The sequence below is a fragment of the Dasypus novemcinctus genome, chromosome 7 (genome assembly GCF_030445035.2).
Source record: "Dasypus novemcinctus isolate mDasNov1 chromosome 7, mDasNov1.1.hap2, whole genome shotgun sequence".
NCBI classification, from domain to species: domain Eukaryota; kingdom Metazoa; phylum Chordata; class Mammalia; order Cingulata; family Dasypodidae; genus Dasypus; species Dasypus novemcinctus.
Genome location: NC_080679.1, coordinates 83493912 through 83521739, shown reverse-complemented (window position 1 = coordinate 83521739; position 27828 = coordinate 83493912). Strand labels below are relative to the sequence as shown.

At 36.3% G+C, this 27828-nt stretch overlaps 1 protein-coding gene across 12 annotated transcripts in view; it reads left to right on the top strand.

The window, feature by feature from the left end:
- The window catches only part of SCN2A (sodium voltage-gated channel alpha subunit 2), a 181593-nt gene that overhangs the window by 57841 nt on the left and 95924 nt on the right, over positions 1–27828 (top strand). For 2 of the 12 annotated variants that reach the window (XM_058300721.1, XM_058300725.1), the window contains exon 2: positions 2074–2135. The exons of 6 other annotated variants lie outside the window; for them this stretch is intronic. The gene's annotated coding sequence lies outside the window, so the exon portion shown is untranslated. Of the gene's footprint in view, positions 1–2073; positions 2136–20812; positions 21007–27290; positions 27425–27828 lie in introns of those variants that run through there. 4 more of the 12 variants (XM_058300720.1, XM_058300722.1, XM_004464381.4 and 1 more) reach the window with 4 other exon arrangements.

Here is a 27828-nt window from a genome sequence, read left to right as displayed (position 1 = left end):
GAATAACTTAGTAGCATTTTTTCTTGTTCAATTTTTTGGTAGAGTATGAGTAAGATTGGTTTTAATCTTCTTTGAATGCTTGGTAGAACTCACCTTTAAAACCATCTGGTTCTGGGCTCATTTTGGGGAGTTGATTGATGACTATTTCAATCTCTTTACTTGTGATTGGTTTATTGAGGTCTTCTATTTCTTCTAGGGTCAGTGTGGGTTTTTCATGTGTCCCTAGGAATTTTTCAATTCATCTACATTGTCTAGATTTTTTGACAGACAGTTGTTCACAGTATCCTCTTATAGTATGTTTTATTTCTGTGGGGTCAGTGGTAATATCCGTGTTTTCAATTTTTATTTATTTATTTGCATCTTCTCTTTTTTCTTTGTCAATTTTGTTAAGCTTCTTGAAGAACCAACTTTTGGTTTTATTAATTCTCTCAACTGTTTTTTTGTTCTCAATTTCATTTATTTCTGCTCTGATCTTTATTATTTCATTCCTTCTTCTTTCTTTAGGAATAGTTTGCTACTCTTTTTCTAGTCCTCTGGCTGTGTAGTTAGGTCATTGATTTTAACTCTTTCATCTTATTTAATGTAAGCATTGATTGCTATAAATCTCCCTCTCAGCACAGCCTTCACTGCATTCTATTTGTTTTGATGAGTTGTGCTCTTGTTTTCATTCATCTCAAGATATTTACTTATTTCTCTCACAACTTCTTACTTGACCCATTGATTATTTAAGAGCATATTGTTTAATCTCCATATATTTGTGAATTTTCCCTTTATCCCCCTTTTGTTGATTTCCAACTTTATTCTATTATGATCAGAGAAAGTGCTTTGTGTAATTTTGATCTTATTGAATTTTTTGAGATCTGTTCTGTGGCCCAGCATGTGGTGTATCCCAAAGAAAAAGCCATGAGCACTTGAGAAGAATGTATGTCTTGCTGTTTTGGGGTGCAATGTTCTGTATATGACTATTAGGTTTAATCCATTTATCACATTATTCAGGTTTTCTGTTCCTTTATTGATCCTCTTCCAAGATGTTCTATCCATTGCTGAAAGTGGTGTATCAAAGTCTCCTATTATTTTAGAGCCATCTATTTTAGTATCATAACTATATCACACCACTGCCCTCTTGACTCCATGTTTTCTGATGAGAAAACAGCACATAATCTTATTGGGTGTCCTTTGTATGTAATGCATCTCTTTTCTCTTGCTGCTCTCAGGATTCTCTCTGTATCTTTGGCATTTGCCATTCTGATTAGTATGTGTCTTGGAGAATTTTTAACAATGCAATGTCCAATTTGATTCTCTTGATAACAGGTTAGTTTTAATTTCATGTTTAAAATGGATCTTAATCAGAGTATATTTCAATATTAAAATATCCTTTTCTGCTTTTAGTAGTAATTGTATTTCACATGGAGGTATCTGGTCTGATCTGATTATTAGGAAAATGCCCCTTATTTTGAAGAATATCTTTTCATGTGTAGGTGGATTTTTTTTTTTTTTTGCTTACTCATCCTTACAAAAACTATTCTGTTCTTGTGTAACATTGGAATTTTAGATAGTTCTATCAAAAATTGTTTGTTTCTGGTAAACATCTAAAAACGTTATAGAAAGAAAGGAAACCTTTAAATTCCCAGTTGTTCTTAACTTTGCTGGTTCAAAGGTCTAGTGGTTCCAGGAAGAAAAGAATCAATCACAGTAGGAACTCTGCAGGTTTAGAGGCCAGGACTAATCTTGGGAGCGATACAGTTGCCTTCATTGGGACCATTTTTCCCACTCTGCCTAGCAGGGTTCTTGGCACCCGGTGGAAGGTGGGCACAGACTTTCCCATCTTGACACATCTCAGAAATGTTGGTGAGATTCACAGTGTCCTGGTGCTACTGCAGCTACAGAATTTGCCCTTGCCACTCTATCTGTGTTAAGTTCGTCATTAATGGACTCGCAATCTTGAATATGTTTGGCCTCCCCTTCAATCTGGTTCTGCTGAACTATAGCTTTAAAAAGATATTTGGCATGTGCAGGTCTCTCTTCCCTCATTTACAGTCATGATACCAGTTCTCCCTATTCATTTTTTTTCAGATTGTGACTGCTCTGTTCATTGCATCTGGCTAGTGGGAGGTGAGAAGGTGGTAAATAGGAAGGTGAGTGATTAGATGCCTGTGGTCAATTCACCATTTCACCCAAAAGTAAATACCTTTCAGTCCTAAGATTCCTCAGAATAAAAGAAAAAGACATAATAGATGCCTGAACTGATTCTAATAAACATATGTTTTATTTTTGAGGGGAAATTAATTCTTACATTTCATTTTCCAGGTAAAATAACTCTTTTCCTGATCTCTTCAAAAGTCTTATTGCTTTCTCTTTGTTTTTTTGGTACTGTTTCATTAGAGATGACGAGTTATTTCCATTGAAAAGAGCACTGGACTGGGAAGTTAGAAAAATTGAGCTCTGGTCACAGGTCTGGCACAATCTTTATTCCTAAATTCTATAAGCTTCAATTTTATTGCCCATAAAATGTCAGAAGTAGACTACTTTCACTCTGTATTTTTTCTTGTCCGCATTAATAGAACCATCCCTAGACTGATATCCGTATTTAAAGAACTGGAGAGTGGATCAACAAGGAGGGACAAGGTGGTTTTCTTGTTTAGAAGACAAGAAGCTATTCAACACACTAGTTCTGGATTACTCAGTATAACAGAGAAGTGAAACCAGCATGCTGTTAAGTTGATTTAACATTGGCTTTGTCCTATTAACTTTCACTCTCCTGTTTAGTTTGTATCATTTACAGAAATAAAAAAATATGCTTAACTACCTCAAAAGCGAGGTATACCTATAAGGTGAGAGTGACTTGGGGAATCAATCCTCTATGTGGACCTTTCTTGCAGGAAATTATCCCTAGCACAGAATACTGCTATGGTTCCATCTCCTCTCTCTTATCTCTCACCTGATCGTTATCACTGTTGTCACTGTGTGACTGCATATGTTGTTAAAAGTGTTTTAGTTGTTTCAAAAAGAGAAAAGGGAAGATCGCTTAGTCATACTAAAGTGTTGATTAGTAATAGATAGCAATTGTTTAGTAATTATTTCTCTTGACTTCTGAGCGCTTCAGCTATCTCTTAAACAGAATGGACTCCTGTTTTTTTTAAACTGGTAATTACTGAAAATAACACAAGTGACAAATTTCAATAGAAATACTTAAAACCAAGTACTGTTTTATCCAGACATCTATCTTACCTGGAAAAGGTAAAAGGATACAGATTACGGTTTATATAATACTCAGGTCTTGATATTTTCCTCTTCTGTGTATTTATTCATGCTCATCTCCAATAATGGGTGTTTCAGTTTCCTGACTGCTAAAACAAATACCCTACACTGTGTTGATTTAACAACAGAAATATATTGGCTCCTGGTTTCAGAGGCTAGAAGGCTCTGGGGTAGGTATCCCAGGGTGGGTATCTTCTGGCTTCCGGGCAGTCTTTGAGTTTCCTATCTTTTCTGTCAAATAGCAATGCACATGGGAGCCTCTCCTGGCTTTTCCTTTCCCTTGCAGTTTCCACTGACTTCCAGCTTCTGGCTGCCTGTGGTTTCTCTCTCTCCACGGCCTTCTCTGTAAGGCCTCTAGTAACACGATTAAGCCCATGCTGATTCTGTTGAGCCAAACCTGAACTGAAGTAACCTCATCAAAGATTCTATTTAGAACGACTTCATACCTCCAGGAATGAATTAAGATTAATAACAAGTTTTTTGGTGGGGATACATAACTCTAAGCCACCACAGTGGGTGGGACATTTTTTAGCATACTTATCCACCTTATCCCTTAGTGACCAAGCTGATGTTGTCAAAGTTTTAAATATTGGCAACTTTTTGTTAAATCTATAATTTAACTTTCCTTTAAACAAAAATTCCATTCACTTTTTATAATGCTTGGCTATTTAAAATAATAGAATCGTCTTTCTTAATAATATTTTTATGTTTAGTCAGAGTAATAAAATTTTAAGGGAAAATGTTATTTTTCTTTCACTTTTTATTTCATTTGTTTTGCCATTTTTATATTTAATTTTAGTTAATAAAGAATCTAGTTTTCAACTCCCTTTTTAAAAAGATTATCACTTTATTCATTATTATAGAAAAAAGCCTATGACAGTCTAGTAAACTGGAAATATCCTTCTTATAAAGCATATGTATTTTTGTATTAAGAAAGGGTATGTTTATTACTCATTCAAATTTCATCCAAATTTTCCCCTTTTATGAAACAATCAGAAGTATTCATTCTTTTTTCCCCCACTGCTAATTCACTTTCCAGCGCATTTTTGAGTTTCTTCCTTCAAAAGATATCTTGCTATACTTCCTGATTTTAGTCTTCCCATTTCCCCAGCATTCCAGGGCAAATAAGTTTTCTTAGATACAACTTTCTGTGTTCTTGAATAAATTTGGGGTTGTTTTACATGGAATTGGAGTTCAAAGTACATGGAAATTAATGAGGTTTGGAAAACTCAGGGAAGGTTTCCATTTCCAGTGTAGAGATTATTATTTTGATTTTCCAACCAGTCTCCCAAACAAGAGCCGTGGAGTCATCTTCAGCTTCTATAGCTCCTTCTCCACTAACATGCAACCAAGCTGCAAAGTTAACTGAGTAATCTCCTAGTTGCCCCTTTGTTTCTGCCTTATGTTAGACCCTCATTATCTCTTGCATGGGTTTTTACAATAGCCTTTTATCTATCTCCTGAAGTTTTTCATACTCGAGCCCTAACTTTGGAAAATTATTCTGATTGTGCTGCTTTTCTTAATGTTGTTCCCCAATAATTCCCTACCATCCTAAATATGAAATCCAGATATCTTAACTTGCACATGAGGCAACTCCATCCCAAGATCCTTATACTCTAGCTTGAGTTTCTAGTGGATGTAAATACTGTGGGGTGGCAGTGGTCACAATTGACCTGGTAACAGTAGACCTTAAATAAAACTTTCAATCCTTGACACTGTAACAGGAAACAGAGCCAAAAATAACATTTTCACAGTTTACATAGATGATTTTATTCACCATGCAACCATAATGATTAAAGACATGGACTCAGACATCATGTTGCCACTGTCCAAATTCTGTTTCTCCATTTACTAATCTGTTCTTGGGCTAGTAATAAACTTATTTGGACCTCTTTGTGTAAAATGGGGTTAATAATTATCATTCCTATCTCACAGATTATTCTTAATAATAAATAATATAGTGTACATACAAAGCATTAAGAACAGTTCCTGATCTTAGCAAGATTTAAAGAAATATTAGCTTTTGCTAACTAACAAAACAAGGTTGGCTATTATGATGTTCTATCGTGTTACATATTCAGATAGAAATATTTTCCTGATTTTAGGCCAAAAGTAAAATTACATGAGAATCATATTCTCTTTCATTTGAATGGGGAAAAAAAATCCAATTGAATAGTTAGAGATAATGATGCTTGAATGAATTATCATTTTTCATTAAAGTTGTCTCTAAAATTGCTTTATTAACTTTTTGTTGTATTTTATTCTGTGAGCAACCAACAAAGCCTATTTCTTACCAGTGATAAATCAAATGGCTTTGTAATTATTTCCTGAGTTTTCCAATTCTGTCTCTTTTCTTCTAACCAGTTTTAGCAAGATCTTGCACATACTGAACTTCCTCATGTACTGAAAAGATCAGGTGAACTTCACCTTCTCTGTTTACTTCAATTTAGCTATTTCTTCCTCCATTAACTCTATAGTTTCCCCATACTTCATGTTAACCCTCTTTGTTTCAATATTTAACAACTTTTTTTCTTTATTCTTGACCCCATCGCATCCTTCAGACTCCAAGAGAAAGTTCCCTCAAGTAATATCTTTCTCCATACTTTTAAATTTCTTATACTTCATTAACTCTTCTTTTTTGCCTTCAAACAAGAATGACTCTTTATTATACTAAAACATGTGCTCTTAGTTCTATTTTGACTCTGCAACACTTCCCTTCACAGTGAATTTCTTAAACAGGTATTGGTCGCCTAAGCCATTCATTTCTTTATAACCCGGTCTCTGCTTATCCACTCTTACCACTGTACTAAAATCACATTCATTCTTTTTTTTAATTTCTAATTTTAATTTTGAAAGAAGCTATAGGTTACATAACTGTTACATAAAAATATAGGGTATTCCCATATGCCCTATCCCCTACCCCTCCCACACTTTCTCACATTAAGAACAATCTTCATTAGTGTAGTATGTTTGCCAAAATTGATGAACACATATTGAAGCATTGCTACTCTATTTTGCACAATTTTGTAGGTTATGACAAAATATATAATGGCCTAAATTCATCATTGCAATGTCACACAGGACAATTCCAATGTCCTGAAAATGCCCCCATATTATATCTATTCTTCCCGCTCCCTCCCCTCAGAACTTCTGGTGGTCACTGCCTTTATATCAATGACAAAAGTTCTTCCATTGTCAGAATAATAATGTCTATAATAGAATAATAATCAGTTTACTTTAGTCCATTGTTCATTTCCCAATCTTGAGGATTCACACTGTGTTTAAGCCTAAGACCCATGGAGCAGATGGATGGAACTATCTTGGTTGCAGTTGCAGACACTCTCTGTCCAATGACATATAACATTCATTCTTAATGTATATAATGTTAATATTTTAATAATATTAATATTTTATAATATTTGTATTAGTCAGCCAAAGGGGAGCTGATGCAAATACCAGAAATGTGTTAGTTTTTATAAAGCCTGTTTATTTGGAGTAAAAGCTTACAGCTACAAGGCCCTGAAGAGTTCAACTCAGGGTTGGTTTCTCACCAAACTCGGTTGCCACATGTTGAAGCAAGATGGTTGCCAGTTTCTGTGATGGTTCAGCCTTATTCTTTCTCAGCTACAGGCTAGCATAGGACTTGTCTCTCTTCCTGTGGCTGCATAATCAAAGTTCTCTCCTCTTCCATGTCATAACAAAGTTCTCTCTTCTGTCATCTATGGAGCTTCCTCGTCCTGTATATCTTCTGTGTCTTCTTGAGTGAGTGCCCATTTATTTCAGCCCACCAAGGAGGCAGGAATTTAATTTGAGTTACACCCTACTCACATGGTCAAATCAAAGCCCTAATCTTAAAATAATTTAATCAAAGACATCTCAACTGAATCTAATATAATCAAAGCGTATCACACCCAGAGGATCAGATCAGTTTACCAACATAGTCTTTCTTTTTGGAATTCATAAATAACTTCTCAAACTGCTGCAATATTTTAAATATTTTATGATATATATATATAACCTCCTGGTTGTCAAGTTACAGAATGGCAGAATCCAGAAACTAGAATGGATCATATAGAAACCAGTTCTTATTTTATAATTGTAAAAATTAAAGAGAAATAATAACCCACATCTAATACTCATTTCTTCAGGATTTTTATGAATTATTGTACATCATTGACTATCTCTGCCTACTTAGATCTTTTTTAAATTGGTTTTCATGAAAGTATTATGTAGATCCTCTTTTACTTTATCTGATTGATTACCAAGTCTCCTGTGGCTCTTTCATTTTTCTTTTTCCTATTTTTCAATTTTCCTTTTTTCTTCTCCCTTTTCTCTCTCCCTAGTACAGGAATATCCTCAGGTTCAGTTTCTCATCACACTCCATATCTCAGTAATTTTACTGGCTCTTATGACTACATCTATCACTCATAGCCATACAACTCCCAAATGTTTCACTTTCCCTACTGTTCCTCCCAGTCTCCAGGCCAGCAACTATACCTCTGGTGGACATTTCCGCTTACATGGCCTGTCATTTCAGCAAATTCTACATATCCCAAATAGATCTCATTCCCTTTTCACTCTGTACAATTATTTTCCTGGCCATTCACTGTATTTCATAACCTGGAGTAATCTTTAAAATCTTATTAATTCTTTGTTAACACAGTTCTTACCCAACCCCTCTTATCAGTCCTTAATCTTCTCAATCTTACGTTATCTAGATATAAATTTTCCATAGATTATTTTTAAAAGTAAAATATGACACTTCCTTTTGTTGTTTTAGGGTCCCAGCACATCTAAATGACTTTGTTTTTTATTCATTTTGTTATCATGTTCGTCGAGCTAACCAGTTAAATTAGAAAAATCTATTAAACTGAGAGTCAGGAAGTGAGATTCTATTTTGTCTAACCACCCTGGGACTCAATATTCCTCTTAATTATTAATTAAAGGGGCTAAAAATATGTGTAGTGCATTGAATGATGACCCCCAAATAGATATGTCTAAGTCCTAACACCAGTAACTATGAATGTCACTTTATTTGGGAAAAGAGTTTTTTTTTTTTTGCAGCTGTAATTAATGGAAATATCTGGAAATGAGATCATACTGGATTAATTGGGTAGTCCTTAAGTCCAGTGACAAGTGTCTTTGTGAGAAGAGGAGAAACACAGAAACACCGAGGAGAAGGCAATGTGAAGACAGTGGCAAAGAGAGGAGTTATGCTGCCACAAGCCAAGGAACACCAGGAATCAACAGAAGTTGAAGGATTCTTCCCTGAACCTTTGGAAAGAGTGCACCGACACCTAATTTAGGACTTCTGGACTCCAGAACTATGAATAGATTTCTGTTGTTCTAAGCCATCATGTTTGTGATGATTTATTGTGACAGCCCTAGGAAACTAATGCAACATTTAAACTTAGAATTAAATTAATGAAAAAAAAAGTTCTTCATTTCCTCCCTAAGTAATAGGAAAAGAAGTACAACAAAACTAATCAAAAAATTATCCCTATATTTTAATCCCTCCTTATATTCCCCTTATCTTTCTAGCCCTCAAAAAATACAATTCCTGTTTCCTACTCAATATCTCCTTCTATTTAATTCAGCTAATATATAGTTATTGATATATTCAACTTCCTAAAATATATTCATGGTTTCACTTTACTCTTAAAATCTGCTCATTGTCATTGATAAAGTGCAGAGATTCTCTGGCAGTCTATTTGGCACCTCGTCCACTCTGGTCTCATCTTTCCCTGACTTGATCTTCAACTACTCTAGACCAATGCTTCCTCTCTAGTCCAACTGATCTCATCTGCTATTGTTCAGGCCTGGCTTGTTTCCCCTTGTGGGTTGGAGGCAGGATGTGCTTTTATCCCTTCCAATTGGAATGTCCTCCCTCTTCAGCTCAGACCTATCACCTTCTCCAAGAAGCCTTTTTAGATTACTCCAGTCCTCAATGACTTTACCCTTTGCTAAACAGCATGTGGTATCAAATAAATCAATTTTTTGTACTCAAAATGTATTAAGTTGAAGTCTTGAATATGTCACTTACTTTCTGTGGTCAGTCACAGAATCTGATTAAACACTCAGTTTCCTCTATATATCCATCTGTAAGATGAAGATATTCATACCTTCCTGATCTACCACTTAGCCTGTTATAAGTGATAAATAAAATGATGTATATAAAAACATTTTATAAAATTTAAAAAATCTATTCCAGCTTATCATTTTATTCATGTATAAATCATACACTACCCTGTGGGTATATTTGTATTATTTTTGTATATTGCCCTCATATGTTATTATTGGACTCAGCATTATTTAAGCTTCCATTTATTTATTTTGACTGCCTAACTAGGTTTTGACTTCTTGGGGAAGGAAGTATTGAGAGTGTTAAAAGATCCAGAAGGAGTCAACTCTAATAATCTTAGAGGACTAAGGGGGCCTGCACCTCCCACTAAAATATAAATCCATTTCAGAGAAGCTTACAATCTTCTAGGTGGGCAAATGGAAAAAGTAAATTTAAGATTCCTGATAAGAACACTCAGTCAAGTGAAAGAAAGTTAATAGGAGAGTAAGAAAAGATGGCTGGCCTACCTCAGGTTTCCCTGGCCTGGCTTGGTGTGTCTTTCTCTCACTTATGGGAAATAAGAAGTAGAAGAAAGGCAATGGAGCATGGGATTCATGCCATTTTATTTATTTGAATCAAAATTTGCATTTAAAAATTGCACAGATTTTAAGTGTGCATTACTTTGAATTTCAACATTTTCCCCTGTGTAACCACCACCTCAATCAAGATGGGAAATATTTCCATCATTTAATGCCTTTTCCCAGCCAATCCCTCCTGCCCCCAGAGGCAACCACTGTTCTTATTCCTGCCATCACAGCTCAGCTTAATTTTATCTCCTCAAAAACTTGACATAAATGGAACAATGAGATATGTACTCTTTTTTCTTTGCTTCTTTCACTCAATACAATGCTTTTTTCATATTCAACCATATTGTCTTATGGGTAAGTAGTTAATAACTTTGTGTTGCTGAGTTATACTCCATTGCATATTTATATCATAATTTATTTTTCATTAACCTCTTAAGTGGTCATTCAGTTTGTTTCTAGTTTGGGGCATTGTGATAAAGGCTGCTGTGAACATTCTTGTATAAGTCTTTTTGTGGGTGTACATTTTCATTACTCTTGAGGTTGCCAGACTAGATAAAAAGGCAGGATCCAACTATATGCTATTTCAATATACACATTTTAAATATGGCGACACAGGTTAACATAAAAGGATAGCAAAAGAAAAATCTGTACATTCATGCCTTTAACCATTTCATTGTCTCAGCAACGGATGATCAAATTGACATTCCTGTCTCTTCAGGGGAAGGTGATGGGCAGAAAAGCAGCCTGAAGGTAGAAAATTCTCTTATAGAAATCATGGCTATCATTAGTCAATGCTTTAATTCTTCTTATATTACAATGAAGCTATTGGGTCTTGGTTAAACTAATAGGAAACTATTCTTTCAATATATCAATACATAGAATGCTAAATTCACATTTTGGCAATGTTTCCTCATAAGTTCCCTATAGCAGCATGTACATATCCAATTTAATATATTTTTAGCAAGCCACTGGCCAGCTGCTTCCATTTCCATCCAATGAAACTCTAAAGGAAATTGGTTGAATTATGTTAATATTGATAGAGGTTACAAATAAAAAATAAGTTCTGAACCTAATGCTGTGACCATAAATTTCTTCAATCTGTGAATTTTTGCTTTGATTCCCATATAATGTGTATTAAAGTGTTTTTTGGATTTGTTTTTTTTTTTTAACTTTTAAAGCAAATATTCTCACTGGCTAGGTGAGTTGAAGCAGGAACTATGTTGTTCAATGACAGATCTTAAAGGCAGAATGTGAATAGACATGACCTCAATAAGTAATCCCAGCAGAGGATAAGATGTCAAAGTAAAATAATTAAAGATGAAGCACAAAAGGATAAGCTCAATAAGTGTTTACAATCAATTACTTTTTGACACAGTGCCCCACTACTATTTCTAAAAGCCATTGCATTTGCATCTAAGTGATTAAGAAGATTTACAAGGTGATTGATAGTTTTACCTCATTAGTTATTTTTTCCTTAATACTTTATTCAAAAATTGTCAAGAAGAGTATGTTTAAAAAGTGACTATAAGAGTTTGGAAATCTTAATAGGATGAAAAACTTTTTTTAGAACTATTAACTTTGAAAAAAATAGTTGAATGGTGATTAAAGAGTTGAATTGATAACCAAGGAAAGCTGTGAAATCTCTGTTCTAAGATATAAGACAAAAACCATCTGTCTCTGATTTTAGTTCAGTTCTTAACAAATGTAAGTACTCTAAGTGATCTTTTGAAAGGCCCCCTTCCAAAAACCCATTATTTTAATTAGCATTGGTTGTGGAGCCAAAACAAAGAAAAATCTTGCTCAGTGTCATAATGAAGAGTAGGGATTTGATACTAAATCTACATCATACCTTCTAATTCAAAAATTATTTTATTTGGAAGAATATTTTCTTTTCAGAACTCAAACTATACTTTATCTCTGTCCTCCTTCTCCCATTCCCACTCTCTCCCTTTCGTTTATGAGACAGCAAAAGAAAATTCGGCATGTATTTTGTGAGCAGGATTTGAACTTTTCAAAAAAATGGGTGAGTCATTCCTTGCCCTTTGATAATTTCCAAATGACAAGGCTTTGCTTTTAGAGAACAGTTCTCACTTTTAATTATTGAAGAATATATGTATATATGATTAGAAATGAGAAAAAAGTGGGAAATGTCAAGAGTTTAAGCCTGTAATGAATATTTATAGAAGGCAACTGGTCACTTTATTGAGGAAGGTGGTATTTTTCCCTGAACCTTTTGTACTTCCTCCTTCTTGATCCTGCTCTTTTGCCTGCATTAGCTGGCAGATGAGACTGGTGCAGCAATATGGTGGGATAGAAATCACTTGTATTTGACATACATGGGCTTCTGCATCTGTGTGTTTGGATAAAGGTATTGTTCAAAGGTAACCATCTTATGAGTACGCACCATACTTGTAAAATTCATATACATGAAGCTATATAGGGAAACTTTATTTTTTTACATAGAATGGAGGAGATTATTTGCCTTTAAAATGCTCTTTCTCCATTCATTCCTTTAGGGAAAAAATTGATATTTTCATAATACAAGCAAAAATTTTAAAAAATGAACTAGCAATGTTATAAAACCTTATAATATAAAAAAATATAACTTCCATCTATCTGAATTTATTCCAGTGGCAACCTTATGGATTTGACCAACACAAGAATTATGCTTTTTCTAAAGAGGGGAGGAAAGAGAAAAGGAAGAAAGAAAAAAAGAAAAAAAAAGCAACCAAGCCTTATAAGATTAAGTAAACTGAGGAACAAAGTTGCTAATTCTGTATTTATTCTCCTATATTATATTAGGAATGATTAAAGTAAAGGGATGTACTAGTGTAGGTAGCTGCTAATGTAATGGCTAGCCAAATGCATTACCAACATACTTTTCACACCAAATATATGAAATAAAAACAAGCGAAATTTTGCAGCATACTTGTTTGGTAGCTAAATCTTTTAATTGTTGCTATTGTCTATTTTAACAATGTGATTGTGGTTTAAAAAAAAAAAAGAATATCCCCTCTTAATCTTTTAGGATTTCAATAAATATTTCTAAGTTTTAAGGATAAGCAATATTTCGCTTTCTCTATTTGTCTGATGTTGAGCTGTTGCTAGCTGCTAAATTTGTCTGCTGTATTCTACATATTGGTAAAGCTGTTCTTGAGTCCACCAAGCAGACAGCCTTCCAGGTTTAGATTTTTCTGGGCAGCCCATGCGTGGCTATCTTGCTTTTTATATCTTCCTTCTGTGCTCAGGCTAAGGACATCGAACTGTAGTGAGCTTTCCTTCGTTTCTGATGCAATTGTTGCTGCTCAGGATCTGGCTTGGGCTCTGATCTCGACATTTATGTCACAGGTGTCACTGGTGAAACTGCTGTGAAACCAGATGGCGGTCTTAAGTGAGGCTGGCAGCATCTGCTGTTATATTCGCTGTCACTGCTACCTGCTCTACTTTCCTCTTCCTGTTGATGTTCTATTGCCTTGTGTTGTCATTTCATTCTTTCAATCTTATTTACATTTCTATCGGCCTTTCCAAATACAAATACTTTTTGCAACTGTTTTGATGCATACCTCTGTGCCTGGAACCTCTCCATAAGGAAAGGCTCTTGACAGGGTGGCTTACTTACCTCCGTCAGGGCTTTTGCTTAAATGTCACTTCCTCAGCAAAACTTTTCCAAACCACCCTATTTAAAATTGCAGCTCATCAGCCCATACCCTACCCTGATATTTTTTATCCCTCTTTACTGCATAATTTTTTTATTCCATAGAAATTAGCACCATCTGCCATATTCTATATTTGACTTATATATTATTTACATCCTTTCAGTAGAATACATATAATATAAGCTCCATGAGGGCAGGATTTTTGTCTGCTTGCCTCATTACAGTATCCCAAGTGTCTGGAAGAATGCTGGCCCTTAGTAGGCACTTATTTTTGTTGTTGTTAAATGATAAAACTAGATTATAAATTCCTAAGGATAAGGTTTCAGATATTATACTGTCCTTATTCATTCTGCCTAGTACAATGGTATGTTCTAAATCTTGAAAGAGGATGGGAAAAACTAACAAGTAGCATCCACTCTATGTCAGGCATTGTGCTGGGTATTTTACTAAAGTTGCCTCGCTTAATCCTCACAGGAATCCCAGCACTTTGCCCAAAGAAGCACAGCTAGAAAGTGGCAGAGTCTGGATATAAATTAGTTCTATCTGGCTCCAAAGCCAATGCCTATTTTACAGAAGCATGCTGTACCAAATATAGTTAAGTCAATAAGAGCTCATCAAAATGGATGATATATAGCTTAGAGTTTACCAAGGGGAGGGAGGAGGGAGAAAGGAAGAATGTGGGTTTGATGGATATGGAATGTGTGCAAATAGAATTATTACTAATAATATGAAAAGAATGATGTTGCATAAATAAAGTATGACTAGAAAGTGAGTGCCATAAAAACTATGGTTAATAAGAGAACAGAAATTTAGCTCCCTAAAAAAATAGGAGGCTCATCCTCGGGAGTCATGTAGGAGGGAAATAAAAAACTATTTAGAGCTGTAGCATTCTTGAGATAAGTGCCTGGACCTCCAAGGTAACTACTACAAAAAGGAAAATATGCATCTGAACACACATTTTGAAACATTTCCAGAAAATATATTATTTAGAGTACGAGTCCAACAATGACAATTAGAGTCATTCTTGATCACATAGAGTCAAGGAAACCTTCATAACATTGCTCTTGAATGTTTTTTTTTATTATACCCCAAGAAGCTGACATTAATTACATTATTAAAGTGTGACACTTTTTTGATAAGATACCTTTTTACATTGTCTTCTCTTTTAATAACTTTTGATCTGGTTATACTAGATGCATATTCAATCTTCTTATTAATTTATAGCAACTTATTTATGGGTCCCCATAAATAAATCAGCACTGGTTGTCAATAAGCACATCAAGCTCCCTGCCCTCATGGAGCAATAACCAGTTGGGATCAGCACAGATCAGAGAGATGCACATTCTCTGACCATCCCCTGGATACTGGGTTATCTCCAATACAGAATTTTGTAAATGATCTTAAGAATTAATTTAATTCTATCTTCATTTTCCTTATTTTAGTAAAAGACAATTTGATATGCTTTCTGTCTATCTGCAATCACATATCTGAAAGTTGCATATTTTTTAGAATTATACATCCCAATAATTTTCCCAAACAGGAATCATTTCTTCAATATCTGCTTGAATATCTTCGGTAATTGGGGATGATTCCTTAATAAAGAATACTAATTTTGTTTTATGCAAGTCTAATCATTTGAACATTATTCTGTATTCAATCAAAATCTGCTTTCCTGTAACTTCCTTACTGGTCTTAGAGCTGCCCTCCAGGTCTGCAAAGCCTGTTGTACACCCATGCCCCCTTCAACATGACTACTTGTTGTCAATACTGTCTCTCTGAAAACTTCTGTTTTTCCACTCTTCTATTATTTTTCTATTTTGTACAAGGCATTGCTTTATGAACCACAAAGTTAAAAAGGGAAGTATACCATAGCCTTGTCTCGAGGTACAAATATAGTAATAGAAATAGTATATGAAAAACAAGTGCTGTGGAGTTAAAAAAAAAAGTAAAAGGACATACCCAGTTGGAAAGATCTGGAAAGTATTCATTAAAAATATAGTATTTGGGAAGAGGATGTGGCTCAAGTGATTGGGCTTCCATCTACCATATGGGAGGTCCAGGGTTTGATTCCCAGGGCCTCCTGGTGAAGGCAAACTGGCCCGCATGGCAAACTGACCTGAGTGGAGAGCTGGCCCACACAGAGTGCTTGCCCCCACGGCAAGCTGGCCCGAGTAGAGTGCTAGCCCATGCAAGAGTTCTGGCCCTTGCAGGAGTGCTGGCCCGCATGGCAAGATGGCCTGAGTGGAGAGCTGGCACAGCAAGATGATGCAACAAAAAGAGACAAGGGGAGGGACAGTAAGAGATGCAGCAGAACAGGGAGCTGAGGCTGCATAAGAGATTGAGCACCTCTCTCCTACTCCAGAAGTTCCTAGGATCAGTTCCTAGTGCCTCTTAAAGAAAAGACAAGCAGACACAGAAGAACACACAGTGAATGGACACAGAGAGCAGACAACGAGGGGGGTGGGTGGGTAGGGAGAAGTAAATAAATAAATCTTTAAAAAATATATGTATAGTATTTGATATTTAAAACTGCTATTGTCCATCAGGTTGAATTGGTGATGTAGTGGATTTCATGTGGTGAAAAAGCACAAGCAGCAGCTTGGAAGTTGAAACACAGAGAATTGTTTTAGCTGCGCCATATGGTACTGGTAAAGGTGAATAGGAAATAAGACTGGAAAAGAACGTTGGAGCATTCTTTAGGTGCCAGGATGGATGGTGGTGGAGAATGTTTGAAGATTCTTGAGTGAGGGTGACAGACATAAATTGGTATTTTCATTAAAATTGACTTAGAAGTTTATGGTATGACAAATCAAAACAAAATGTAGATAGAACAGCTCAGGGGTTAATACTGCATTATATTTCTCATTTTTAGTATAATGAAAATTCAGAAAATGGACAACAGATTCCTTGAAGAAAATTTCCGAGAGTAATTGGGCCTGAGAAATTGGCAAGATTTGAAAAGACAAATAAGTAAATGATGCGCATTTGAGCATTCTGGGCTAGTGAAGCAAAGAACAGAGGCAGGAAAAACTGTGTGTATCTATGTGTGTATGGAGAGGAGAGGCAGTGAAGAGACTAGTCTGGCTTTATTAGGAAAGGTGAGTTCAAAACTGTGGAGGTCCCTTACTTTCAGGGAAAGTGAAACATAAAGTCAAAAATCTAGAAAGATTTGTCTAGAGTCATAGGACATAAACTATACTGTAGGGAAAATGTACTGGATTCCACAAAAAATAGCAAGAAATCTACTACAATTAATACAGGATTAAAGCTATAATTTCATCAACTATTTACTATATGGTTTATCTCAGGTGATGCATAAAACTGTGGACTATGGAAATCATAGAGAAAGATGGGATAAAATAAGAAAGATGACATAATAGGGGAGATAAGTGTTTGCATTAAAACGTTAACAGAAAGTAGAAATGACAAACACCACTAACCTGGCTCTAAAGGAAAGAAAAGCAGCTAGTGTTTATTAAACATCTACTATGTACAAGTCACAGTGCTCAGCATTTTCTTACAAATACTTCTCATAACCATAATGAGCCTATAAAGTGTATATTATCCTCATTTACCAATGAGAAAACTGAAGCTTAAAGCGTTTGTGACTTACTCAATCCCACTGAATTAGTAAATAACAGAACCAGATTTTACTTCAAATCATTTGAGCCAAAGCCTATGCTCTTTTCCATATACTACATCACTTAACGTGTAATAGCTTCTGGCTTGGGAGACGAAGAGATGCTTCTTAGGTGAAATGGTGAGTTAGTTTTGATGAGTTAATTTTCAATGGATTGAGCTGGGGCAAAGAATACTTTCATTCTAAATGGAAGAAATTGTTTGAACAAAGGGGCAGAGGTGAGAAAGCACAGGGCTGGGTAGCAGCAAACATTACATCTTGGTTTGAACATTGACAAATTAAAGAGGTGTAAGAGACAGAAAGGATAGCTAAGATCACTGTAAGGGATAACAATTTGAGCTTTAAATTATACATAAATATTAAAGATTTTGAGCAAATTATTGGAGTGAGTCAGAGTCATGTTTTAAAACATTGTGCTGGTAATTGTATATAAAATGGATTAGATAAGGAACAGACTGATAAATTGATACCATCTATTTACAGTATTCCAGTTAATTAATAATACCATCTTCAACCTGGGCATTGGCAATGGGAGAAGAGAAGAGATAGACACAAGTGTAAATTCAGAGGCACAACTGGTGAATTGATGTGGAGCAGTGCAAGGGAGAGGAAAACAGATGGTGGTGAGGCTGTGAGCCTGAAAGCAGGAGAAGATGATGCCTTTAAAAGAAAGAAGAAAAATTGGAGAAAGGAATCAGCTTTGTGGGAAGTCCTATGTCTATTTTGTCCACTACTATGTGCCCAAACTACTCTAGCCTGGTATAAATGGTACTTAATGTAGTTATTTATACATGGATTCAGTCCCTACTCTGCGCCAGGGATTGTGTTAAACAGAAGTAAAAAGAAAAAAAATTCTTGCTGTCATTTAGTATAGTGGGCATCTATCCCTCTGTCTCTTTTATTGTTTGTGTGTGTCCTTCCCCTGGCAGCTGAGCATTTTTGCTTCTATGCTTCTCTTTGGAGGTCTGTTTTCAGGTTGAGTTATTGTTCACACCCCAGCACAGAGACTGCAGTGCCTGGGAGTTGGCATCCCCACCCAACCCCTTGGCCCATGATTGACTGTTGCAGGCATATGAAAGTCCAGATCCCTCGCCTTAGGTAGGGAGAAACTTTTAAGGCATCAGTAATAGTCCAGAATTCTCCCATGGGATAAGGCTAAGGCTAACCTATGTAGGGTTTTGTTGGATATCACACCCTTGCTTGGCGTCTTACCCTTCTAGACCTGCAGCTTGCCTCACTTCCTTACTGGTTACACCTGGAAGCACTTCCTTAATAAATCACTTACCTATTAAACCTTATAGCAGTATCTGCTTCTGGGGAAGCTGACATAAGAAGCATAGTTTACCTTCCAATGAGTGGATACACATAATAGACAATATAAATGGTAGGTTGGTATGCAATTTATATAGCATGGTCAGGGACGGCATCTTTGAGAAGGTCGCATTTAAGCAAAGATTAAAAGAAGACGAGGGAATGAGCCTTATAGATATCTGGGGGTGGGGGAGGGGAAGTATTTTAGGCAGAGAGATCAAGGGCAATGTGTTGAGCTGGTAATGTGTCTGGAGTGATATAGGAACAGCCAGAAGGACAGACTGCTTGGAGAGGAGTGACTGTGGGGAAATGAAGGGCAGCAGTTAAAATGGGAGAAGATGCAGGGGAGAACAGATCTTGCAAGCCCATGTAAGCCGCTCTACATAGTTTGTCTTTTCCTCTGACTGAGATGGAGAATCATTGCAGAGTCCTGAAGAGAGGGGTGACTCAATTTGTGTCATGTTTTAAAAGAATCATTCTGACTACTGCATTGAGCATAAAGTGTAGGAGGACAAGAGTAAAGCAGGGAGATGAGTTCAGAGGCCTTGCCTAGGGCTGGCTTTGTGGGCATTCACATAGGGCCACATGTTCAGAAAGGTCCCACACTTAGGTCTAATGCTCTGCAGTCATCATCTTGAAATTCCTAATGATTTCATTGACTTTTTGTTTCATAAGTGAGTCTGATTGACAATGGAGCATGTTCTGGCGACTTGGTGACTTGGTGCCTCAGGCCCACATTTGTCCCACTGTCTGCTGCCTCCCTTTTTCCCTGGGATAGATTCTGTGCTACCCACACCCCTGCTGGTTCCTCAGAGACCACTCAGCCTCACCCTCCCCACTCCTGCCCAATGACCCCACTGCCCTTCCACAGAGACTAGTGGATTACTGCTGGGGGGAGAGGCCTGTGTTCTGCTGTCTTTTACCCCTACTGGGGACTTGGGCACAAGCAAGGGTAAAGCTAGGGTCAGAAGATCACACCTGGGGGTGACTGACAGCAGCGACAGAAATGAATGAGTCCGTGGGAGAGAACCTCTCACCAACCCCCAACCCTGGTGCCTACAAATACAGAGATGGCAATCCCTTGGTTGGGGCAGCAGGCTCCTGGGAAGGAGGGATTGGCTTCTCTGACCCCAACCAGGGCACTACACTTCAGTTCAGCAGCTGGTGGGAGCGGGAAATTGGCACTCTTCCACTGGAGTCAAGCAGCAGCCGTGCACCCATGCAGCTCTATACTTGCCTTGCAAGGATGAACATTTCCTTGCCTGAGGCAGCTTGACATTAAATAGCAATGAACCACCAAACCCAACTTTCCATGACAGATCAAGAAAAAGATGGTTTACATAAGAAAAAAATGATATTTTAGTGCCTTAAACAGACGTTTATTCTTGCTGTTTGAATAAGGACCCCTACATTTTCATTTTGCACTAGGCCCAATAAATTTTGTAGCCAGCCCTGGGTATTGAAATAATCCAAGGGAGTGATGGTGATCACTTGGACCAGAATGCTAAAAGGGGAGAAAGTGAGAAGTGGTTGAACTCTGGACAAATTTTGAACACAGGACCAACAGGGTTCGTTGATAGATTTAATGTAAGGTATAAGAGAAAGAAGAATCAAAGATAGCTCCAAAATTTTCCGCCTGAGCAACTGGCTGTTATTTGTTGAATGAATGAATGAATGATTTATCCTGCCCTGGATCTGCATCTTGTACATTGGTGGCAGTGAAGGTGCAGTACATCCTAAAGTTTTTTCCTAGAGGTAGAAAGAATATCAAGACTTGATGACAGCAATCTTAAACTAAATGAGAGGAACCATCTAAAGCAACACAAACACATCTAATTTAGGAAAATAGAATTGTTGCCATAAAAGGAAACAGTATATTTATGAAATGGTACCAAGTTTTTCCAATCTCTTATATTAGAGGGGAAAGTGAATTTAATTTTGGAAATGGTTGTTTGAAGTTCTGAGAACAGACGGCCAGGGGGAGATTGTCAATAGGTGGCAAGATCCTGAATGAAGAACCAGGAATCTGCGTTGAGAGCACAATCATACAGATGTAAGCTGGACTCATGAGTGAGTACAGCGCATCAGAAAATGAATAAAGGAGAAAAGACTATGGTATGGACAGAGAAAGTCTGGGTGACGCTAATTAAGAAGCAAGAGAAGTTTGTTTTTAGGATTAAATAAGATAAATGTGTCTGGACAAACATTTTTAAAGTAATGCTTCTAGAATTTGTTCACCACTTTTTGTCTGTTATTTTATTTTTTGAATCTGAAATAAAGTTGTTGTTTTTTTTAAAAGTAGCAAGAGTTAAAAAAAAAATAAGCCTCAAAATCAGAGGTTGTAAAGGCATGGTCAGAAGAAAAGGCTAAAGTGAATTTACACAGAAGTCAAGGACTGAATATTCAAAGGAGTTCACCAGTCAACAGACAAGTTCCTCATCTGTACCTGGGACCAGTGTACTCAATTATGGTACAGACAAAGATGTTGAGGAGGTAATTTCCGCTTTTAAGCAGAAGTCAAGCTAACCCCATGATAACAATGTTATAAGGGGAACCTACGTTCTTTGAACCTACGTTCAAAGAGGTCAGGTCACCTCTTTGTCCAAGTAGGAATGGCCTATGGGATTCTTCAAATATCTTAGGCCTAGTAGAGATTTACTGACTTTTAAGAAGTCAGACCTATATCACATCACAATTCTCACCTTGTATCTCAATGGTACATTTCTCATTTCTAAGGGAAAAAATGCAACAATGAAAGTACTTAGGATTTGAAGTCAGGCACCCATGAGTTTAAAATTTGGCTGTGTATGGTAATGGAAAATTACATGACATGGCCTGGATAAGCCTTGGAAAATCACACTTTCTTCACAACATATTGCAAGTATTAAAGGAGGTAACTAATATCAAGAAGTGAGTAGAGTGCCAGGATTTAGGTCATGTTAACATGATGTAAAGAAACAGACCTGCCCATGGTCTCTTATGATCTCATTCTCTCTTCTCCAGTTCTGTCTGTCTCTATCTCTGTCTGTCTCTCACACACACATACACCACATTTTGTAGTATCTAGGACCCTTTGGGTTGCTATCTTTTGAGCATGGTTTTTTATTCCAAAGAACTTCACCTCCTGGCTCCACCTAGTATTCTTTCCATGGTGGAGTTCAGAGACTGTTCCTTACTCCCCCCAGGGAAGAAGATGAGGGCTGGGGTGGAGTAAAGATAGAAAACCTCAAGGAAGCAGAAGGATGAAGGAAAACTGAGCTAGCCATATTTAAAGCACTTAGATCAAATGGAAGTGCCCCACCCTCACGGGGAGAACCATACCCCAGAAAATTTTCTTCCTTACCTGATCATTAAGATCCAGAAGTGGAATTCTGTGATCCCAGCATTATCCATTCATAAAAAGCAAACCAATATGTCATCAGGTTAGAAGTGGCCTTCCAGCTGATGAACCATTTAGAGAGGGTGTGATTAGTCCATGCACGTATACTAACATGCATTCAATACATATATAAAACTGGATCTACCACTATAACTACAATACAATAAAAATATTTCTGTAAAGATATAGGTATATCTCATTTTACATAGTTGATTTATTTTTTCCCCAGGAAAGTTGGATAGGAAGTGATTGTAGTAGATTGTAAAGTATGTTCTTAATCTTAAATCTCCTTCCTGTGGGTATGAATGATTTGTAAATAGGACGTTGGAAAGATGTTATTTTTAATTAAGGCATGGTCCATCTACTTCAGTAGCCTTAATCTATGTTACTTGATTCCTTTGTGAGCAGAAATTCATACACAGAAGTTGGGGAAGGCTGCCCGGGAAGAAGCCAGAAGTCAGTGGAAACTAGAAGAGCAGATTCAGGGAGAGACATATTGCCACTTGACAGGAGGCAGAAATGCACTTATCCGCAACTATTAATTATGATACTATTATATTATTATTTCCTAATATATAAGATTTAATAGGCCTATCATTTCGTATTTAACTTTAGAGTACTTATTATTATAAATGTGGAGTCTCTGTGGAAAGAAATTAGACTTATATACTATTTATACCTATATATCCTTGGTTTGTTATTGTTTTATCCTTCATATAATGACTGTATTTTGAAAATGTCTTCATGTGGAATACTATGGTGTCTTTTTTTATATCTTAATTTAGAAAGTATATGAACAAAATGAATAATTCTGTTTTATAAATGAGAAAACTAAAGGAAACAGGCATTGAAAGGGAAACATGATAGAAATGTCTTCCCAACTAAGAAATCCAATTCCTACATTCTTTTCTTTCTGGATACTTAAAATAATAGTGTTCGCCTTTCCCATTTATTTAAGGATCTTCAAAATTTAGTGTCTGTCTTTAAAAGTTATAAACACCAAACTAAGTCAACTAAATGAAGTTTAAGAATATGAGATAATTATGTCATCTGGCATTCTCATAGAACATCAGTGTGGTATTAACAAGGGTCAGAGCAAATGGAAGAAAACCTGAAGTGCATTAACTAAAAACCACAATGAAATTCCATTTCATGCTCACTGAAATGGCTCCTATTTAGAAACAACAAAAACAAAAAACCAGAAAGCCACATGTGTTGGAGAAGATGTGGAAAAAGAGGAAAAACTCATTCATTGCTGGTGGGAATGTAAAATGGTACAGTCACTGTGGAAGACAGTATGGCAGTTCCACAGAAAGTTAAATATAGAATTAACCATATAACCTGGCAATCACACTTCTAAGTATATTCCCAAAGAATAAAAGCAACAACTCAAACAGATATTTGCACACCAATGTTCATACCGACATTTTTCACAATTGCCAAAAATCTCAATCAATTGATGAATGGATAAAAAAAGTGTCATATTTTTTCAATGTAAAATTATCCAGCTGTGACATGGAATGAAGTTCTGATACAGGCAACAACATGGATGAACCTTGAAGAGTCATGTTGAGTGAAATAAGCCAGACTCAAAAGGACTAATATTGTATGATATCACTGATACAAAATTCATAGAGTCAGAATCTATAGTATAGATTACCAGAGGCTGGGATGGAGCTAGAGAATGGGGAGTTAATGTTTAAATTGTGCAGAATTTCCATTTGGCGGGATGAAAAAGTTTTTGTAATGGATGGCAGTTATTGTAGCACAACATTGTGAACATAATTAAGGGCACTAAATTATATATTTGAAAATGGTTAAAAGGAGAAATTTTAGATCATATCTACGTTACTAGAATAAAATATTTTAAAACAACATAGGACTGTACAACACAGTGCACCCAAATATAAACCATCGACTATAGTTAGTAGTACAACTATAAAAATGCTCTTTCAATATTTGTAACAAATGAACCACACTAATTCAAGGTATTAAACATAGCATAGCATATGAAAACCCTGTATTTTATGCATGGTATTTTGGTAAACCTAAAACTCTCAAATTTTAAAAACTGTGTGCATGATTTCTGAAAATCACATGTTGGGAAATTAGGAAAAAGAACTGTAATTCTTATTTCAGATCTATAGTACACAAACTCTTTGAGACTGAAAAAATATTCAGGTGTTTCTCATTGCAAATCTTAAATGTTTCAGTAAAATATTTTGTGTTCACCCTTTTAAATATTCTAAGACAATGTTGTTAGCATTCCACCATGCTCATTGATTTGGATCCACGGGAAAGGGGTGACCCTAAAACTGATATGAAAGAAATAGCACATATTTTGGTGTACGCCTGATGGTAAATAACTCTGGCAAAAAATTTTGAGAAGCACTGCGGGATGATTAGGAACCTGGACTCTAGCAAGACAATATAGGTTCAAATTCTGACTCTACTACTTCCCATTGAATGACAGTTTATTTGGGGGAAGGAATCTGCTGAATATCTTCCATCGTCTCTGAGATGGTATACATGGAAAACATATATATCCTGGTGCTGATAATGTTACTCTCCAAATATAAAGTAACTGCATAGTTGACTGTTATGGGATTAGAAGGCACCACTGGTTTATTTTTGTTGTTGTTTTTAAATTTTTAAATTTTTTTAAATTAGAGAAATTGTGGCTGTATAGAGCAATCATGCATAAAATACAGGATTCCTATATACTCCCTTATTATTAACACCTTGTATTGGTGTAGTACATTTGCTACAATTGGTAAGAGTGTATTTTAAAAATTGTACTATTATCTATAGACCATTTTTTACCTTAAGGTTCACTATGTAGTGCATTTTCATGGATTTAAAAGAAAATTTATTCTGTTATCATATTTATAACCTAACATTTCCCCATTTATCCACATTCAAATATATACTTCTGTGTTGTAAATTATGTTCACAATGTTGCACAACCATCACCACCATCCATTAGCAAAACATTTCCATCCTTCTAAATAAGAACTCTGCATATTTTAAGCCTTTACTCTGTATTCCTTATCCCCACTCCATTCCTTGTCAACCTATGTTCTAGATTCTGACTCTATGAGCTTACTTATTCTGATTATTTTATATCAGTGAAACCATACAGTATTTGTTCTTTTTTGTCTGGCTTATTTCCCTCAACATGACGTTCTCAAGGTTCATCCACGTTGTTGCATGTATCAGAACTTAATTATTTGTTACAGTTGAAAAATATTCAATTATATGTATATACCACATTTTGTTTATCCATTCATCAGTTGATGGACTCTTGGGTTGTTTCTATCTATTGGCAGTTGTGAATAATATTGCTATGATCATCTGTTTGAGTTCCTGCTTTGAATTCTTTTGGGCATATATACCTAATAGTGGGATTCCTGGGTCATATGATAATTCTATACTTAACTTTCTGAGGAACTGTCAAACTGTCTTCCACAGAGACTGCACCATTTTACATTGCCAGCGTTAATGAACCTTGTTTGTGTTTGCTGTCCAGCAGCAATTCCCCTTTTTTCCTGTAGTATTCCTGCATTACTTTTGAAGAATAGCCTCTGTCCCACCACCGTCACTAATCCATCTGTTCATAGCGTCAAGCGAGGTTGCCATCTAGTTCCAAGGGCCAGGCATGTAGCTTAGTGGAGGCCAATCCAACCACAACATTTCCCTGGACAAAGTGATTATTCCAAGCATGAGCCTGTGACTCAACTAGAGCAATAAGATGTATAGAGATTTTTTTTCTGGGTCTTTGTTCCCACTGGACTTAAGTCTGGGAAACTGGGAGGCTGGAGCTGCTACAGCATCTTACTACAACAAGGCAAGAGTTCCTAGAAAAGCTATAACCGTGGACATCAGCGCCAAAGGATACAGTGTAACTAGGTGCTGGTAATATCAGTTGAGCTCTGGAATCATCCCAAGCCTAAAGCTAGATAAAGTGTTCAGTTACATGAAACAGTAAATCCCCCCCTTCTTTTTTTCTTTGCTTAAATCAGTTTGACCCAGTCTTTAGTCTTTTATAAACTAAAAGAGAACTGCTAGAGGCACTAAAAACTCTTTCTGGCTATACCTTCCCTTTGTTGTTTTCCAACAAATACATTTTCTAATGAAAATACGCTAGAAAATATGCAGAATATATTGATTTATAATTAGAACTGTTTAAGATTATTATTGGTGCTACTGACTGATTTTTATTTATTCCTTCCTTTAGGCTTTATTTACATGAGCAGGTGCTTCTTTTCTTTTCAAAAAAAAATCCTCCGTCACTAGTCATTGGTCCTGTGCTCAGGGGATTCTTGCTGTTCCATTAGAGAATGTGGCAGAGCTCCCAGGGTGGGAATTGGATATTCTTTCGGTTATTGTGTGAATCTCCACTCACCGTGACAATACCCCATGAACACTTGAACACATTTATATGCCTTATATATATGGCCAGATGACCTCTTCCCATGTAAGCCCCTACCTTGACACTCCACATAAATAATTCTCCCCTGTCATACATTGTTTCTTTTTATGACTGTCTGAATAATGCTCACAGGTTATTGGTGTGAAGCAGACTTTGAGTTTGAATCCTGCCTGTACAATCTCAGGCCACTTTTCTTAACCCCCACATACATCATTTCTTCAGTTTTCAAACAGGGGTCATGAGAGCATTTATCTGATAGAGTTGTTGGGAAGATGAAATAATATAGTTCATGCAGAGAATTTAGCCCAGTGCCTAGCACATGGTGAGCCTCAAGTGGTAACTCTATTTTCAGCTGAAAGACTGGGATTTAGGATCTCACTGGCTTTTCAGTTCTTCTTTTCTGGTTTCTTTTAAGACACTTAAATCAGAGACAAAAATAAGATTGCTATAGCATTGGGTTAATTTTTTATTCCTAGGGAAAGATAACTTGGTATGACAAAAAGTCCATCTCTTTGTTGAATTAGTAAAGAACTTTATTGGATTTCAGATACTCTTGGTTGAGGCTGATGTTAAATCCTACTTTTGTAAGACTTTCATTAATGTAATTGCATTTACATTTGAGTTTTTATTTTTAACCCTTCACTATTTACTGTCTCCTTTTAATTTGAATTTCTTATATTGATTGAATGCCTTTCTGGCATAGCAAATCAAAAGCATGAACAGAAGCATTATCCGTTTGCAAAAGTAATCATTGAAATAAGCAAAGTCTCGTTTCTGTTCTATGAAAAGCCTGTAGATCTGAGCTCCATTACAGAAAGCTTTGGGCTGCTTAGTGTGCACTGTGCAGGTGTCTCTCTTCACTTTTCCCCTGCCCTCTAGTGGTAGTTAAAACAATGCCACTTTGTAGTCCCCACACAGGAAATGCCGGTTCTTACTTCAGTTACCAGAATCCTTTTACAGGAAGTTAGGTGTGGTCTTTGAAGGAGAATTAAAAAAAAAAAAAGAAAAAGAAAGAAAAAAAGCATGATGGAATTTTAGCTGCAGTCTTCTTGGTGCCAGCTTATCAATCCCAAACTCTGGGTGTAAAAGATTCTGCAGGGGTAATGTTTTACTATTCTTATTATGCTTATTCTCTGTGATGCTCCTCTACCTTTACTGTAGAATCCTTGGGGAATATTCAGAGGGACCACTTTCATTTTGAAGCTGCTAGCTGCATGTTTTAGCTTGTGTCTTCTATTAGAGCATCCAGGCATGGCAGTTTCCTCCCCCGAGAGTACAGGGACCATCTTCATGCCTTTGCCTGTAGCTAGGCATGAGAGGGCTCTAGGGATGGGTGAGGAAAATGAGGGATGTTAGGAAGACACTGTGATACTGAGAGGACAGTCTGCTAATATAAACTCACTGCAGCCCTGCTGATGTCTAAAAGGTCCTGGCTACTTCAAAAGAAAATGTTATAGAAATGGTACAGTAGCTTATGCTTTTTTAGATTTCCCTATGTTTTATT